This window comes from Eutrigla gurnardus (genome assembly GCF_963514095.1).
Source record: "Eutrigla gurnardus genome assembly, chromosome: 11".
In the NCBI taxonomy this organism is placed as follows: domain Eukaryota; kingdom Metazoa; phylum Chordata; class Actinopteri; order Perciformes; family Triglidae; genus Eutrigla; species Eutrigla gurnardus.
Genome location: NC_139925.1, coordinates 23,758,978 through 23,777,345, shown reverse-complemented (window position 1 = coordinate 23,777,345; position 18,368 = coordinate 23,758,978). Strand labels below are relative to the sequence as shown.

General features: G+C 37.7%; 1 long non-coding RNA gene across 3 annotated transcripts; it reads right to left on the bottom strand.

The window, feature by feature from the left end:
- Nucleotides 1–10,559: 10,559 nt before the first annotated feature.
- Nucleotides 10,560–17,944, bottom strand: LOC311020853. 3 transcript variants are annotated; one of them, XR_014597949.1, is made up of 6 exons: nucleotides 14,974–17,944; nucleotides 13,213–13,704; nucleotides 12,993–13,123; nucleotides 12,506–12,718; nucleotides 11,481–11,804; nucleotides 10,560–11,358 (listed from the first exon to the last, which is right to left on the bottom strand). It is a non-coding gene; the product is annotated as an uncharacterized lncRNA (long non-coding RNA). The 3 variants fall into 3 exon arrangements; XR_014597947.1 differs by having other exon boundaries at nucleotides 12,993–13,704; XR_014597948.1 differs by having other exon boundaries at nucleotides 11,481–11,573; nucleotides 12,993–13,704.
- Between the last annotated feature and the right edge of the window lie 424 nt (nucleotides 17,945–18,368).

Genomic DNA, 18,368 nt, shown 5'->3' with positions numbered 1-18,368 from the left:
CTCAATGTAACACAGACCATCTGTGGTACAGTGAGAGCATGGATTTGTGCTCTCTGGTGCTGTATTTTTGGACTCAGCAGCCTACATAAATATCTCAGTCCGTCACCTGAGAATCTGTATCTCTCAATGAGATAGTCATCTCCAAAGGCCAATGGGTCTGACCTGTCCCGGAACACTCCACTCCATGCTTTCATGTTGTTGACGCCAAATTCTGACCCTACCATCTTAATGTCGCAGCAGTAATCAAGACTTGTCAGACCAGGTAACGTTTTTCCAATCTTCTATTGTGCAGTTTTGGTGAGCCTGTGCGAATTGTAGCCTCAGTTTCCTGTTCTTAGATGACAGGAGTGGCACCCGGTGTACCTAATAAAGTGGCTGGTGAGTGTATATGTGACCAGCCACGGCAAAACCAGGAACAACTCGGCCTCTGGGCATTTTGAGTTATGTTATGTTAGTTTATAAGCTTCCCAATGATGTCTAACAAATGGAAATCCGATCATATTTGACAAAGTTATGGCCATTTGAATGTATGCTTCTCTGAAAACCGATCAATGAGAAAACTGGCCTGAAACATTTGCAAATCTCACCTCACCTCCCCTCACCTGGCCAGAAAGGAAACACAATGGTGCTCATTTGCATCTCATTCAGATAAGCCCTCCCCCCTACAGATGTCACTCAGTGATATCTGCTATCTGTTAGCCTGCTAATGATTTAGCAACTAGCCTATTGTCCTCAGGTAGGCTATTGCTAAACTATTAGCATCACAGTCAATTCAAGCAATGCCAACAGGCCCCTTTGCACCTCACTGTTAAATCAGATGCCCACATTACGAGCCAAAAAACTCCCATTACAGCTTAGTTTCGATGTGCATATAATTGTAAAACGACAGTACTGAGCTAGCTAAGCAAAGTAGTTAACTTGGGTGTTAACGGAAACTCACCCCATAAGAAACTGAAAAGTATTCCTGAAAGGTATTCCTGCAGACCTCGTTGGCTCCGATGAAATAAGAGGTCCGGTAGATATAGTCTGATATGCCATGTGTTTCCCTTCTAACGGGCAGCTGACTGGCCGAAAAAATAACAACAGTGCGTGATTTGGCCAACGGTGATCAGTATGGAAATGAACTGCATCGCCAAACTCGCCCCAGCAAAGACAGTAGACAACCGCAGATTTTTTCCGAAAATACAAATACAAAATGTATACCTTCAAGGCAACCAATACTGTTATCTGAAACATGGAGTGGCTTCTTCATTATCTCAACTTGCATATTCTGCAAAAAAACGAAAATCACTCATTTTGAAAAAAAAAAGCTTATTTCGTCGTTGACGCAAATTCGTCCCACCCAACTTGTTGCTGGTTTTGCCGTGGCGGGTCACATATCGTTAGCCTAATAGCATAATTGCCTAAGTCATTTTTTGGCCAAATTGAGATATCTGCCTAACCTTCCTCTCCTACCACTGCTGCATCACCTTGCCTTATTGGCTATGTCCTCAACCTATCAGAACACTTTTTAGAGTCCAAAATCACTATCTGCCCAAGTCATCTTTTTGACTTAGGCATGTTTGCCGGTATAAACAAACATGGCTGATCGCATAAGAAAGTTTAACAGAAGTGAAGCATTAGATCTTCTCTTCAATTCATTTGGTAAGCTGGTTTATTCCTTCAACTTTCTAGACAGTAAAAGCCTCCAGCGACTCAGCCTCCCCGATGAATCATTCCAGTGGGTCCCACTCTTTCCTGCCCAACTGCCAATTACTCTCAGGAAATTCAATGACTTGCAGGCAATGAAACCAGTACTACCAAGAGTGGCCCACCAGTACTATGATGACCTCCCTCATCATTAGACAGCTGAAAAGGAGTTCAAGGCAAGGTTAAAACAACTTAGGTGAGTGTAAAAAAAACCTAGTTGAGGTTAAAACAACTTAGTTAAGGTTAAAAGAACTTAGTTAAGGTTAAAAGAACTGAGGTAAGGTTAAAACAACTTAGTTAAGGTTAAAAGAACTTAGTTAAGGTGAAAACAACTTAGGTAAGGTTAAAACAACTTAGTTAAGGTGAAAACAACTTAGGTAAGGTTAAAACAACTTAGGCAAGGTTAAACTTTAAAACAACTTTGTTAAGATTATACTTTAAAACACCTTAGATAAGGTTAGACTTGGTTATGTTATCATTATATACATATACTGTAAGAGAAAAAAATGCCTAAGTCATGACATATTCTGCCTAAGTCACTTTTATTTGTTATGGAGTTGATGTTGTGTCTTTTTTTTTTTTTCAAACTTGTTCACAGGTCTGGTTGAACTTGCTGTTACATTATCAATAAAAAATACCAATCTGCTTGCTAGAAATTGTGTTTTTTCTCTTTTTCCGAAAACGTTCAAATATGACTTAGGCAATTATGCTATTAGGCTAACGATATGTAATATTTTAATGCAGGATAATTAAAATGATGCAAGATACTTAGAAAGACCATGAACATGCTGTAAAACACATTCATTCCTCACAGGATTGACGGTGGAAATACAGGTGAATCTCTAGAATAAATCTTAGCCTGGCTGTTAGCCTGGTCTGGAGCAGGCTAGCTGCAGAGAATAAATCATCATGGTAACTTGGCGAGGTTAAGTTTGACCTGCTTTCATGCAACCAACTTGAGGCTAAATTCGGCCAGGATAGCTAACATATCCCGGCTTAATCCTTTATCTTGGTTTTGTGCAACAGCCCTCTAGATATTCAGTTAACCCAACAACAAACTACTAGTTTTCTGTGAGAGTAAGGTTGTTTTTGTTTTATGTGGATCAATGTTTATGAGTAAATGTCCACAGCTGAAACAGAACATTTGAGTTTTGCATTACAGAGGCACGCAGCGTATGACGTCATCACGTACAACGTCACAATGCGGGCTCTTTCAGAAATTTCAAGATGGCTGCCCTTCGCAACTACACAGTAAGTAAAGCTCAAGACAACACTAGACAGAAGGACTGTAAGGAATAAAAAAGAAATCGAGATAATGGAGCTGTATTTCTATTCTTTAACTTTAGAAAGTGGATGGTGTGTTTTTGTACATGTTAACTAGTAATCTCGTTCAGTTTTTGAGTATAGCAAAATTACATTTCTACGTATAGTCCCCTCTAATTATAGATCGAGAAAAATAAAATGTATTGAGTACAATTTAAAAAACATATTTAAGTTCAGAAAACTCAACCCATTATTTGAATATTTGCTTTTGTTTGATAGATTTACTTGGATATGTTTTGCTGTTGAAACAAGGAAAGGAGGCTGAAAGGAATGGAAATGTTCATTTTCACATGTATTGTGCAATATCAATTATCACTTTACTGGATGAAAGTCAAGTGTTTGTTTGTGTATGCACTTGAAACAATGTCTCCTACAAAACTTTCTAAACTATTCTCATTTGTTTCAAGGGAAACATTTTCTCTCAAATTACAGTCACAAAAAAAATGCATAGTTTCTTATGTTATGATTTGGCAACAAACCTAAAATGAGTAGGTGTAGAGTAGTAGCTGAGTAGAGTTGGTTCCATTATTGAAGTTACAGACCTAAATGAAAGCAAGTTAACATTGACGTCCTTTTACAAGGAAAACAAACAACTACGGGTCGAAGAGAGGGTCGAAAAAATCTTGTAGGGCCTGACTGCGTATCCTATAGCTTTCTCTCGTAAGCCCGCCAAAGACATTTCTAATGCTTGAAACATCTTCAAGGTGTCATCCAGCTAATTTCCAGTGAAATTGAAGCTCTGACAACAGGCAGAATGTGTGAGCGTTGATCAATAGCAGGGCCTCCTAACCAGCCAACGGTCCAGCTCAGTGAATTGGATCCTGTCACCAATGTCATTTTCTATTAGCATAAATTGGTTAAATGACATCAGATTCCTTAGAAGTCTATAACACAGTGATCCAAGCACTGCATGGACACAAAGGAAGACATGGACAAAGTGGTGAGCAGACACACACACAGCAAGATTAACCTTCAGATGTGCTGCCTAAGCCGTTTACCTTGGTTACCTCACTTGTAACCTTTTCACGAACATCCCTGGCTCTTCTTCCCCCTCACAATACTTTGCAGCAGCTTGTAGCTGTCAGTATGGGGTCATCGCGACCTGGCTTCTTTAAAAATGTATTAAAAATGATTTACCCCAGTGATGTCAGTTTTGACCACACCTCTTCTACACACAAAGCAGAACATATTTTCAGTGTTCCTGAAAACAGTGAAAACATTAACAGTGCTAATCACTTCAATGCATACGCTGCAACATGGATTAAAACTCCATATTAGATGTTCTAATCTATGGCAAGCATTGGAGGACCTAATCTGTACTCAAAATTTAAATGTCTATATTAGGGCCTGTCTGGATTATTCGACTGTGTAAATTAATTATATCATATGACAGTATGATCAGCACCATTCAAAACTGCAAACACTGCTCAGGTCAAAGCAATGACTGCCAATATAAGTACATTTACTGGTATGTATTATTCTTTCTTTGGCTAGACTGCAAAGCACTGAGCTGAAGATTGGAATAAATCAATAAATGTGGAAATGTCAGTTTTTATGTGGGCCCTGAAGCTGTATGCCAATGCTTCCCTTGTACCAGACTCTATTAGGCTGCATTTTATGTATTGGGGTTTCCTCGATATGTCTAATTAGATTTTTATTGTAGTACAAGTTTAACATAGTGAGCAAAATGGCTTACTTTCTTAATTTTCTTCTACTTTATACTTGTACTGTACTACATTTCAAAGGCTTTCTACTATTTATTTTAAAGCCTTTGGTTATTAGACTACCACAACACATGGATGGCTGGATGGATGGATGGATGGGTGGATGGATGGATGGATGAATGGACTTTGTTTATCACAAATTGTAGCAGTTGCAACATTATTCTGAAAGGCATCATGATATATGAGCACTGTTGTGGAAAAACGTGTCGGATCACGATTAGATATTCAGTTCTCCTTAAAAACACTATAATTTCTATATTTTACTCTGAACAACTTACGGCAGTGTTTTCTCGCCACTGTATCTTTTGCTTCTGGTGATGTTGGGAATTTGAAAATGTATTGAATCTGAAAGTCATGAGTGTGTTCTAGTCCTGCTTAATGTGTAAGTGTCCTGAGATAACTTGGGATGTCATATGACATGAGGAAGTCTGAAGAGCCTATATGAATTCTGAGTATCTACTGTTTAATGTTCTGAAGGACAGCACAGAAGCACTAATCATGGCAGCACAAAAACCGGTATTGAGCATAAGTTCAATAAAGGCTGGGGTCTACCATAGCAGACAGGACCCTAGAAGCAGGCCCTGCAAAGATTCCCCTGAGATAGTCCAGCACATAACAGCAGGGTGTAAACTGCAGGCATGGGCATAGAACATGGAGTGCCATAACCAGGTGGCTGCATAGTGTACAGGAACATCTGTGCTGACTATTATGGGCTGGTCCCAAGTCCCAAGGTCAAAATGGAAGATACCTTCAAAGGTTCTTGAGAATAACCAAGCATAACAGAGGACAGCAGTAGTGGCAGGTAAAGCAATCCCAAGGGACAGCAACATCAGGAAGAATGAAAAATGCCAAGGGCTGAAAGAGGAGCTAGAAAAGATGTGGAGAGTAAAAGCAACAATGGTACTGGTGGTGATCAGAGCACTCGTGGCTGTAACCCCCAAACTGGGACAGTGGAACCCAGCAGAGTCCAAGACCAACATCCAACACCTCTAGGAACTGCTCAGATACTGTGCAGAAACCTCAGGCTTCCCAGCTTCTGGTAGAGGACCTAAGTTGAAGGAAGAAACACAAGTTTTTGAAGATGTTTAGTTCTTTCTGACGACATGTATTCAGACTCACATCACCCAGTGGTAAAACATGTGGCCAACAGAACAAGGAGACACAGACACACAGAAAAATGTTTCCAGGAGTTGTTGCATCCAACAGCTTGAATGAATTATGGTGGGAACATTTAATTTATTTTGCTGAGAATCAGCCCTTTTAAATACTTGATGATCCCCCATTAAGACAATAAATATGTTAATTGGTGGAGGAGTTGCAACCTTGGGTTGTGTTGTTGCTTGGGGACAACCCCGGCCTTCATGCTGTAATCTATGTTAGCCTATCTATGAAGATCTACGAAGCTGAAAGCCGCCTTTGAGAGATTGTGTCTGTGCCTTTGCCGACACAAAGGGGGATTTAAAGGCAGAGGGGTGACAAGTCACTGTACAGCTCTTCTCTCTGCTACACTGGCTCTTGAAGATCCTTTAAAACAATACTGCATACGTTAAAATGTGAAAAAGACCATGATAAACTCTGCCCTCAGAAATGTTGATAACTGCATAGTTAAATCTTTCAAGCTACGTAGCATGCAGCAAAGTCAAATCAGAGGCAAACCACCAAACCAGCGATTATGATTTAGCTAGGATTTCCTGCCAAAAGTGTCGATGCTTTAATGATAGTGGCCATTTTGAAAAGGCCCAAAAAAAGCCCTTCCACTGCCTGCAGTGAAAAGACGGTGGCTTTTCACTAGAGGTTGTACGGTTAATCCACTTGAGGGCAGAATACATGTATCAGGTCACATATAACAGGTTTTTAAGGAAAGTTATCATGTTATCATGTTGATAAGATAGACGTCTCAGAAAGTCTGGTAGTAAATATGATACAAATGTTTTTTTAGAATAAATTTACAGTCCGGTTGAAGATTAAAATATTGATGTTATTGTCATAATGAAACATGAGGTTGACTTCAATGTTGAGAAGGCACATTAATTATAAAGTACATTGAAAAATGTCACCTGGTTTACAGGTTGACTGGTTTGCATCTCACACTTCCCTCTTTTCACTCTCTTCAGATTCTTCTTCTCACTGCTCAAGTATTACACATCGGCTTCGTTCTGTCTCTCTCCTCTCTGCTTCTCACCTCTCCTCTCTGCAGAGTATTTCCTATTTCACACCCAGAACAAGTCAAGATCTCATCTCGTCTGAACAGTGAGATTAAGTATGTCCCCACAATCTGTTTTGATTCTCACCTTTAGCTCATACCTGCTTTGTTAAAGTTGTCAGGCTTTCTATTTCCAGCTTAAATATAAAATTATATTTCTTTCTGATGAAACCCAACTTGACCTGCTGTGATTGAAAATGTTTTCAGCCCAGACTGAATTTGGATGTAAAGAGATTTTCTAATACAATTCATAACAACAGAAGAAATTTTCCATTACTTGTGCCAACCTTGCAGGTAACTGCAGGTCTCACTGATCTCTTATTTATTTGTGCGTGTGTGTGTGTGTGTGTGTGTGTGTGTGTGTGTGTGTGTGTGTGTGCTCTAGTGTAACTATCTAACAGTGGACCTATGGATCGTAATACTCACACTAACAGGGGACTTGAAATGCAACAGGGGACATTTTTCAAGTCCCCTGTTGGACTTGCCTTGAATCTTGCTAAAATCATGCCTAAAGCCTGCTGGCAAATTTTTTTCATTTTTGCCAAGAGTGGACCTGGAGGTGTGTGAGTGTTTAAAATAATAATTAACAGTCTCCTGGCAGACCGGAGCAGGAATTCTAAGGATTAACTCACACACGTCGTATTCAACACTCATGAATACGAATGGCCTGCATCGTCAGAGGGTCGTTCAGACTGCAGGGGGACTGGAGAAGCCAGTCTCTTAAAAGATACTACAAAATAGAGAAAGCTAAGCTTACATGATTCCAGCTCTACACTGTATCAAAATAAAAGGGTACCCACAGAGTAGAACAATAATATTGATTTTCATAATTAAAAAAATAAAATAATAATTAAATGAAATAAAATCACAAAAAATAAATCAGCAGATCATTTTGTTTTCTTTTTTGGTACAAGAAAACAGTAACATCAATAACATTCATGAGAAGGCTTTTTTTTTTTTTAAAAAAGAAGCTGAATAGGTTTGTTATTAAGCTTATCGAAGAAGAATGAGGTTCAGCTTTCGTGGATGTCTTAAATTTCAAGCAAAAACACTATTAAAATAAATAGCCACTGGAAAGGCAGGAGAGTATCAAGTCATTTAGAGGAAGAAAAACAACTGGGATAAAATTAAAATTATTAATTTGAATACTTGAATACAAAATACTGTCACATTAAGTTATATGTTTTTTTTTGGCAAATGCAGAAGGTATATTTGAGGGTGGTTAAGCCGAGCGGTATCATAACAATGGGATTGAGAAATGTGAATGCACATAACAATACTGCATCAGGGTTCACACTGAAACTGTCTAATATGCCTTTATATGTCGCCTTTTGTCTGAAATGCTATAAAACAGTTAAGTTGGTCCACTGTATAGAGTTGTATTAGTCCCCTCTTTGCCTGTACAAAATGACACAAGTCCCCTGTTGGATGGTATTGAATGACACTTATCCTGTGGCTGTCTGTTTTTCTGTATATTTCTACAGTGTTTTCAGTGCCCAACAATGTTCGTACACTGAAAAATTTGACTTTTTGGTGCAGTAAACTCTATTAGAGTAACTGTCATAATTTCTACCGTATTTTAAAGATTCAGTGAGAACTAGAGTTTCTTAAGTAAAATTAAACATTTTATTAATGCAATACATGAATTATGGGGGAAGAGTAAGTTTTACTTCGGTTTCCTCATACTATTTAAGCTTTACTCTGAAAGTGTAGCGTATTGAATTGATGCACGACGTATGCGCACAGTACAACAGGACTGGCTCTGCTCCGGGCGTTACAGGATCACAGAGCAAGGTGTAACAGTACGACAGTCATTTCGCAGGTAAGTTATTACTGTTCTGTTTTAAATTTGTGATAATATATAAGTCTGCATGTATTTTGATAGTTTGACGCAAGATATATTACTGTTCATAAGTTAATTTAAAGTTAGCATAACGTCACATTGGTCCGTGCTGGCCTGTAAGTGGGAGGGCTGCAGTTTTTCCCCTAATAAAAATAACTAAAGTTAGGATATTAAAAAAACACCAGCGTAACTGTATAATGTTAATCAACTGACATCAACATAGTAGAACATGGTTTTGTTGTCTGTAAAACTTTTGGCAGTGACACTGACTGAAGTAACATTACGTTAGTGAATTAATATTGTGCATTGAGAATGAGGGGGAGATAGATTTCGCCGGCCTCTGTCTAAAAACGGCTACTGATGAATTTTTGGGAGAAACGCCCGAGAATAGGTTTTTAAAACACGTTTACTGACAGAAGCGCCAGAGGTCTTTGAGAGCCCCAGCTTGCAAATTTTGACAAGAAGCTAGTTAGCACGGCTAGTAGCACGGCTGTGCCGTGTGGTGTGAAGCCCACAGCAAGCTTATGATGTACGGACCGATACTTTCGATACCAATTTTACTCAGCATTCATGTTTTTGTAATTCAATAAAAGAATCGATTGTTCATTACAAGTTCTACTCGCAAATAAATCTGTTGAAATGTTATGTATTAATTGCTTGATTTAGCATAGACAAACAAAATGTTCATTTACGTTTGATCATGATACAGTTTGTTTCTTATTAAGTCTTATTAAAATATTTTTCTATCTATCAACAGGAAGCAAATCAGAACAGAAAATTATTCTCATCATTCAGGCAAGTAGAAAATAATAATGATATAATATTGTTTTGTTATTGTCCCTTATTCATCCATCATAACGAAATATTAAAATTGTGGCTGAATATTTTAGACCATTGTTTTAATACGGCAAATTGTGTCTCTTCACTTTCAGGGTGCCCTTTGGAGGAGCCAGTGGACTTTGTAGACAGTTGGAGTTGAGGTCTAGGGTGGAGGAGATATCCATCAGGGAGAAGTAGGCCTCTTATGATATGAGGTGGTCATGCAAAAGATGCAATTTTAGGTCATCAAAACATTTAGAGCTCATAAAACATTATAGGTTGAAGGATCTACACACTGGTCAAGGCTGGTCACTACCCTGCTTGTACTCAGATTGTCCTTGTTTATTTAAAAGTTGGGGGGCATTCATGCACATTTGTCTAGAAATCATACACAGGCATGGCAGATAGTTTCATTTTTGTGTCTTGTATGTAATTCATGGAGTTTTAACACAGAAGCAATATTTTGAACACCTCGAGACTCATCTGAAAAAGCACGAAACTGTTAATTGTGTTTTTAAAGATTATGACTACAGTTGAATATATGTTCAACTTTTGCTTCACATAAATAAGGAAGCACAATCCTCACTGCATTGAAGATTTTAAAAATACTGTAATATAATGTATACTGTATTGGGCAATTCAATCCACAGTAGTGGATTTACTTTGACGGTTCTTGTTTGTTGAACTGTTTTAAATGAAAAATAAACAGTTTAATTGCATTATTATTCAGTTGTGTGGTATGTGATAAATATATATTAAATGCATAGAGTATTGGTTAAATTAATTTGGTAACATTTATCAAAAGAAAACTGGCAATGATTACCTAATTTTAGTGAGTAAAGTAACGGAATGCAACCAAGTAAATTAAAATGTGAAGCACAAGAAAATAATTTAAATCTACTTCATAACAGCAAATACTATATATATATATAAAATATATTTAAAATTTTGAGGACAATTATGTTCCTGTCTATGAAAAACAAGTAGATTTTACTTCATTTTAAATTAATTTTAAATAACTATAACTTAAAACTTCAATGTAATTAAGTAAATGCTACTTAATGTCTTTACAACTGTTATGTTTTATGGTAAGTAAAATTTACTTGATACTGGCAAGTGAGTGTTAATTGATATTGCAGCATTGATTTGACTAAATCATTTGTGTGCAAATACGATATATTTTTTTCAGTGTATTATACAATTTTCAGGTTATAACTACAAATAAAAAACATAAAAACAATACAGAGCTGTGTTAAGCCAAAGTTTATTTAAAGTGCTTTTAAATCCACACACACTCTTAAACTGAGAGTATATCTCTTGCTTTTGCTGTACTCCTAACAATGGAAATGGCTGTCCTCTTTAACTTGTAGTTTGCACCACTTTCAATGTCTCCTGAGGTCTGTTGTGACGTACATAGCGAAGCAAAACTTGCAAGGCAGGTAGTCTGTTGCTGTTGATTGACAGGTTGCTTGCCTTTAAGGTACAATTTGTCCTTTCCCAGATTTCACGACTGATCAGTTATGGTTGTAGTTTCCAAGGTTCCTAATTTTGCTCAAAAGATGATTGTGCATGGCTGAAACTTGCCTGTGTGCAAGTGCCTTTGCCACTTCAGGTTTAACCTGATGCTTCTTTTTCAGATGTCTTGTAATTTTTCTTGTCATAGATCCGCTGATGTCGACTGTTTGACGAAGTTTTCACTTGAATGTCCATTGGCGTTGGGGTTTTTGAAGGTGGTCTTCCTTGGATTACTTCCCTTTCTGAAGAAACAATTTGCAAAAAATAATAGTATTAAAATTTAATAGCCACACTATTTTCATACATTCGTCTACTTTTTAGGAATTGGTTTTGCAATTGTCTTCCTAATTACTATTTCACGCACAGATAATTCCTCTTCGGTGTCGTCGGAAGATGTTTCTGCTTCTGCTGGTTGTTCCTGTTCCTCTTCATCTGACATTTCCAGGGTCAGGGTAACCTGAAATAAACAAAGTGCTCTGAAATAAACAAACATTTTTTTCAAAATAGTAAAAGAATACATTTTTACGGCACTACCTTTCTTCAAACACATTTACCAAATGCATTTTTTGCCACCTCCGGTTATGTAAACACTAATCACCAATTCACTCACAGAAACATTAACTTCCTTCATTTATATTCACACTGCCAGAGTTGGTTGTGGTTCCACTGTTGGACTGTTGTGTGAAACCTGTAAATATATTAAAACAGTTCATTGTTTCCACCGTAGTGTTCTAAGGATAACATTTTTCCAATGCACAGAATCATACACACACATGGGGTCATGCCATACCAGCTCACCTTGGCCCTCCCAGTTCATGTCATGGAATTTCTTGAAAAATGTATGTAAAAATGTATCTTAAATTCATTGGACCTCGTAAAATACTATAGCTGGAATCCAAATACTTTTTAAGTCATGAATTTTTGAGATTTGGCCCACTACGCTAAATATGAGCAGTTTTGTGATTATTATATGTGTATTCTATATGATTATGTACATTGAATACAAACTGGAGACACCGGAGGCCTGTCCTAGGAAGCAGGATTTGGGCTTAGCGAGGTAACTTCAGCATTAACTCTGGGTTTTCTGTCCTACAACGCTGGTTCACTTCTTACCGGGGTAGATCGGCATGGTAACTGGAGGGGTAGCTCATTGAAATGAACGATGTGCAAACGACTCTACCTTCCCCAACCCCCGTGCTGCTCCTTTGAGCAACAAGTCCAGGACAAGACTAACACAGGTCCCACAGCTCCACACCAACCCCCGCAGCAGACACTGCATCCCAGCCCCACCCCTTCATGACATGAACGAAGAGGGGTTCTGAATTCTGAGTGAGTTGGCATGGAATGAACTTCAAATAAAAAATAGAGAATATTTAGGGTGGCACTTACATGTGAAAATCTGAAGGCATTCCTCAATGGTTGGACATTCTTCAAATGAACTTTTCAGCATTCTGGTAATAATATCCTTTAGGTTCATCCATTTTTCTGAGTGAAGTTGCCTGTTTGGACATTGTGAGACAGCCCAAGGGGATCACTGGTGTAGGGTGTTCTGGTTTGATCGGGATCATCAGTCAGGATGTAATGCACCAAGCACCCCGCTACCTAAAATGTATTGGAAGAAATTGAAAAAATGTCATCTAACAGTCACCAAAACTGCTCTTTGCATTGAACTATTTGCATTTACCTAGTCAAACTGTAAAAAATAAGGAACAATAATAATAAAAATAAAAATAAATAATGAGTTCTTCTGACTATGCAGGACAACTTGATATGGTATATTTTATATTATTACATTTGAGAAATCCAAACTCAGTGGTCATGGTTCGAAATGGCATCATGAATTACGTTTAAATGAACATTTTCAAGCTCAACTCACTTGGATATCAGATTCCTTCTTGTACGTGTATTGTGGGCCTCCAACATCCTCGTAACTGTAGCAAGTGGTCTGTGCAAGATCCTTTATTCTGCTTGCTCCACAGTCTGTGATATACAGTTTGTTGTTGACGTCTGTAGAAAAGCAAAAATACTCCTTATTCATATGCCCATTAAAGGCCATCTACAAAATCACAACCAAACATAATCAAAATGCATAATACCGGTTATTCCATCTTTAAACTTTTACAAAACAAAATGTTTTTTAGGCTTCAGGTTTCAAAATTCAAAAGTGCAAAAAAGTGAAGCTCCCCAAGTCCCAGCAATAACTCCTGGCAGATTTCTTGTCGTCGCTGCTTGGTAAGGTTTTGTCTCTCTGGAAGATTCTCGTTTTCAACCAGTTCACTCAGGCTGAATTTACAGAGAGGGGAGACAAAATAGGCAAAGTAAGCATCTTCTAACACAGAAATGGGTTGGCAACAAATGTTCCACTAGTACATTTTTTGAACACAGAAAATAAGCCATCTCCAATTCTTTTTTGGACATATGTTTGGGAACTTGTTTCACTGCCACAGGGCAGTTGTGCAGGAGTCCTGGGAATGTTTCAGCAGCATTGCGTCCATTTGCAATCTTCATTTCAGTGTTGAAAAGGACTTTATCAATTTTCATCATGCCATGGAGTCAAGATTTTCCAATGAAGTCTTCCATCAAGATTCCTTGAAAGGGCAGAAAACCCAATAAGATTATGGCAATGTGAGGGTGAAACAATACAAAATATATCTAGAAATGACTACAGAGTGTCGAATTGAAGAAGAAGGTTGGTTATGTTAGTGATATCACAACTATATGAGTGTAGACTGTCATTTCTGTGGTGGAAATCAGTTTATGATTTCCTGGTGAGAAATAATACCACTCCTAACAGAGCTCTGAGTAATTTATAAATAAGGAGTCCAAAACAGGCTAGCAGTAGCGACAGACACATGGAATATTGTAAGGATTAGGGTTATAACTATTCAAACTTCTAATAAACCTAAAATAAACCACTAAATAAAAAAATTCCCATCACAATTTCTATAATCCATTTTCTCTCTGTTATTGCTCACATCAGTGACAGACAATTAAAGCTCTGGTCTACGGTTTGAAAGTTTTGTCAATTTACTATTGGATCAGGATTGTGGCAAACAGTTTGGGATCATGGACGTACTGCAGTCGGGGTGAAAGAGAAATCTTACCGGCAATCGCTGCATTTACACCGATAATGTTTCATCATTCGTGGCCGTAATAAACACTATTATTGCTTTGTTCATGTTGTGGAAGTCCTGGACACACCGGGAACTAAACAATTTCCTGCCTGAGTTCATCCTTTACCCGGAGGGAATGTTCCCATTTATTGTCTATGTAAGAAGCATGCCATCGCGGTGTGGCGAGTTTCGAGAGACGGGCCGCCGCCCTCAAGCTCTTGAAAATGTTTTAAACTGACCGTTGTCGATCCAAAATAAAGACAGATTCAGGAACTGCATAGCTTATTTCTCGCCTAAAATGTTTTCAGAAACACATTTCGGTGAACTATTTTCGTAAAATAAGAGGAAGGTGGGAGGCTGCGAGGAGAGAACGATATGAACTCGGGTGGGTTAAGGAGCACAGAGGGGAGGGATGTGTGTATGTGTGTGTGTGTGTGTGTGGGGGGGGGGGGGGGGGGTGCTTTTTTCAAACCTTTCAAATCGTAGACCATAGCTTTAAGATACCTTACAATTTTTCTCCTACTTTCTCAATATTTTTTACTGCACAATGTAATGGCAAGACGACGTTTCAGTTTAAAACAATGAGCTTCAAAAGAATTTAAACCAGTTTCTAATCAAATCAGATATCCACAATATTGGTATGGATGAGAGTCCTTATATCTTAGTTAAATGATGAAATTGTGTTTGTGTGTGTGTGTGTGTTTGTGTCAAAGAAACAAAATATAGAAATAGATATATACATACATGTCGCCATGGACAGTTAGGGTCTTCATTGTCATACACAAGTTCTTCTCCTGTGTATATGGCTTTATCTTTGCCAGCAGGAATGAAGGCTTCCTTTTCAGGATGTAATTTTTCTGTGGAGTAATTAAGATCATATTATACATGATGCACTGTCTTCACCAATGACAAGCATCTGAGGGAAATGAACAATGAGCAAACGAGACAAAACCCACAAGGATTCCATCATACAAACAAAATGTCACTAAATGCTTAATTTTGGTCTGAGGCCTAAACCTCACAAATGCATTACTGAAAAAGTATTTGAAGTACAGCTCTAGGATTTTGCAAGGTCTCATGCATTTCAAATAAGTTTCAACACAATGTTATTATTATATTATTACATTTAACCCAAATGCAAAATGGAGACTTTGACTAGTGGAAAAAGCAACCTTTTACTCTACTGCATCTACTCTAAAGCATATTGATAGTAACAGACTCAACTGATTCAGCCATACAAGGGGTATATGTAAATGTAAATGTTGAACTTACCTATCACTTTGGCGATGAAGCTGGTAGAAGGCAAAAATAGATGAATGTTCGAAGAGAAGGAAGAATATTTAGTCGTCTTACAAAAATACTGCAGGCTTCAACACAAAAGTTACCAAAGGCTGATTTGTGAAAAAAGCCCAGAATATATACAGAATCCTAAGCAGCTACATGGACAGTGATTGGTTCCCGAGGTTTGGGATGCAAATGTCTGCTGACACATCTACCAATCATTATGTGACAAGATTTTCTACATTTGAACATTGGCTTCATCCGTCTGCCATTGCCACATAGCTCTCATTGGAATCTGAATGAAGGCCAAGTGGTGTTAAATGTGTTACATTTAAATGTCTATGAAGGGAACAATGGTTGTCTGGCCATTTATTCACATGTAGTATTTACATTTAAATTTAGGGCATTTAGCAGATGCTTTTGTCCAAAGCGACTTAAAATAAGTACATTTGTCAAAAGGAAGAAATCACAACATATCATTGCCGATAAAGTAAGAGCGAAAAAATAGAAACAAGTGTTAGGTCCTCGTCTTAGTAAAGTAGTAGCTGTATACCGTAAGAACAACAGTGCTATGATCAAATGTCTTTCATACAATGACATCATAAGTGACTGAGACACATTCCATTATCCCCTGTAACCAAAAGTGAACATTTGCATCGTAGTCCTGACCAAGGGAACCAATCACTGTCCTGATATCAGCTCAGGATTCTATATATTATGTGTTCTTCACAGTAGTTTCATAGGAGTATTTGGTGCCTACTGGATAAGCCTGGGCTATTTTTTAGAGACAATGTTTATTTGACCCCGAAGGGAAATAATATATTTTTAGGTGACATTGTGAAGTTCTTCAAGACCATGTCCTGTAACGTTGCCACAAGACCACCAAAAATAAAATGTGTTTTCCTTTATAAGAGCTCATGCATTATTTATTGATACATTCAATACAACCTACAATTAAAAAAACACCAGGACTGGTGATATCTGATCTATGTCTAATAATTCAGACTGGAACGGAGACTTTGTTTAAAGTGGTAGGCACACTTCAAGTGTTGCATTATTTTTTCAATGATTAAGTGAAAGCCAGAAAGGCCCTATTTAAAGGTCATTTAAAAGATTAATAAACTTTAAAAGATTATTTTGGTTCTAAGTCAGGCTGCAGGTAACTCAATTCTGAGAATGTAGTGCCTAACTATTTAAACTAAGACAACTATGTGATCTGTGCCTCATCTTAATAGGATAGATATTTCTCTTGCAGAGATTCCTGCAATTCAAGATTTTGTCGGCATTGTAAAGCCTAGAGCATGTAAACACAAGTAACATTTTATTAGGAGGTCCCCCCTTGTACTGGTAAGACTGACAGAAACAACACTAATACACAGTGATAGATGAGTAAAAACAAGATCAATCAATGCTCTTCCCTGTAGTCCTTCACTTTCAAAAATACTGAAGCTTTAAGCTGGGAAATCCACTAAAGTTGAGCTTAAAGTATTGTTTTAAAAGAAAACTATATTTGAAGAGACAATTCAGTTGAGTTTGAGACAGTCCATGTTGGAGTGTGAGTGTCGCTCCATGCTATCCAAATGGGAACTTGTGCCATAAAATACTCGCTAATAGGGGATTTCTGGGGATGTTTATAATAGATCTATTCGAAGCAATTAATTAAAAATGAAACTATATTCTTTTCCTCTTGACTTTATCCTGATTGTGTTTATCCTTTATTGGATGTAGTTTTTTACTTCTTTTCATTGTGCTTGGCTCCTCATTTTAATACAGAGAAGGTCTGGTAAATGGCTAGGCCATCCACTAGAGCTAAGCATTAACATTTTGTTATTGAAACAGAATGACAAATCAGGTTTAAAGCAATATAGCATTATTTAGTAGATGAATATGCATTCCCCTTAAAAGTAGTGTCATGGTTTAATTTCTCTCTAAAATGTAACTTTCAGAAATTAAGTTGCTTATACTAATTAGCAAATTACTTCTGATTTACAGGTAAAAAGTATTCTCTATTTTCCAGAGAAATGTTTAAATGTTGATAACATCAAAGTTAATGATCAACTTCAGAAAGAAACAATGAAATTCTCTTTAGTAAACAAACTAACAATAGGTGAAAGAGTGGGTGCTAACGGCTCCAATGCAGGCTATGGAAGTCCCCTCTGTGATAGGTAGACGTCGCAGTAAACAAACTAACAATAGGTGAAAGAGTGGGTGCTAACGGCTCCAATGCAGGCTATGGAAGTCCCCTTTGTGATAGGTAGACGTCGCTGAAGGATTCAAGTCCACTGTTAGTCTTTTCTTTAAAAAAATTAAAAGAACACATTTGAAGTAATATTATGGTAAAAGACATTAAAAGAAGCTATACTATTCTATGTTTGTATCTTCAAAATGACCAGAAACAGGAGTCCCCTATTGGCTTGTGGCGCATGATAGTTCCCTGTTGGCCCTGTTTACATGTATGTGTGTGTGTGTGTGTGTGTGTGGCGCATCCCCCAGCATAGTGCAATAAAGATTGTGTGGAGTGTACCTACACTCTTAGAAATAAGGGTTCCAATAGGGTTCTTTCACAAGGACTGAGGTTCTACCTGGAACCATTTGCTTCTGAAAAACCCTTTCCCGAAGAAAGGGTTTTTCAAGGGTTCTTGGTAACACTAATGGTTCCAGTAAGAACAATTTTGATCGAGAGAACCCTTTAAAACCCCTTTCCTGAATAAAAGGTTTTAAAAGGGTTCCAGTAAGAACTATTTTGATCCAGAGAACCGTTTTTGGAAGAAAGAGTTCTTCAGGGATTGTTGAAAGCATGGGTATAAGATCCTGTGTCACCAGGGACATACTTCCATACATGGTGCAAAATACAATTG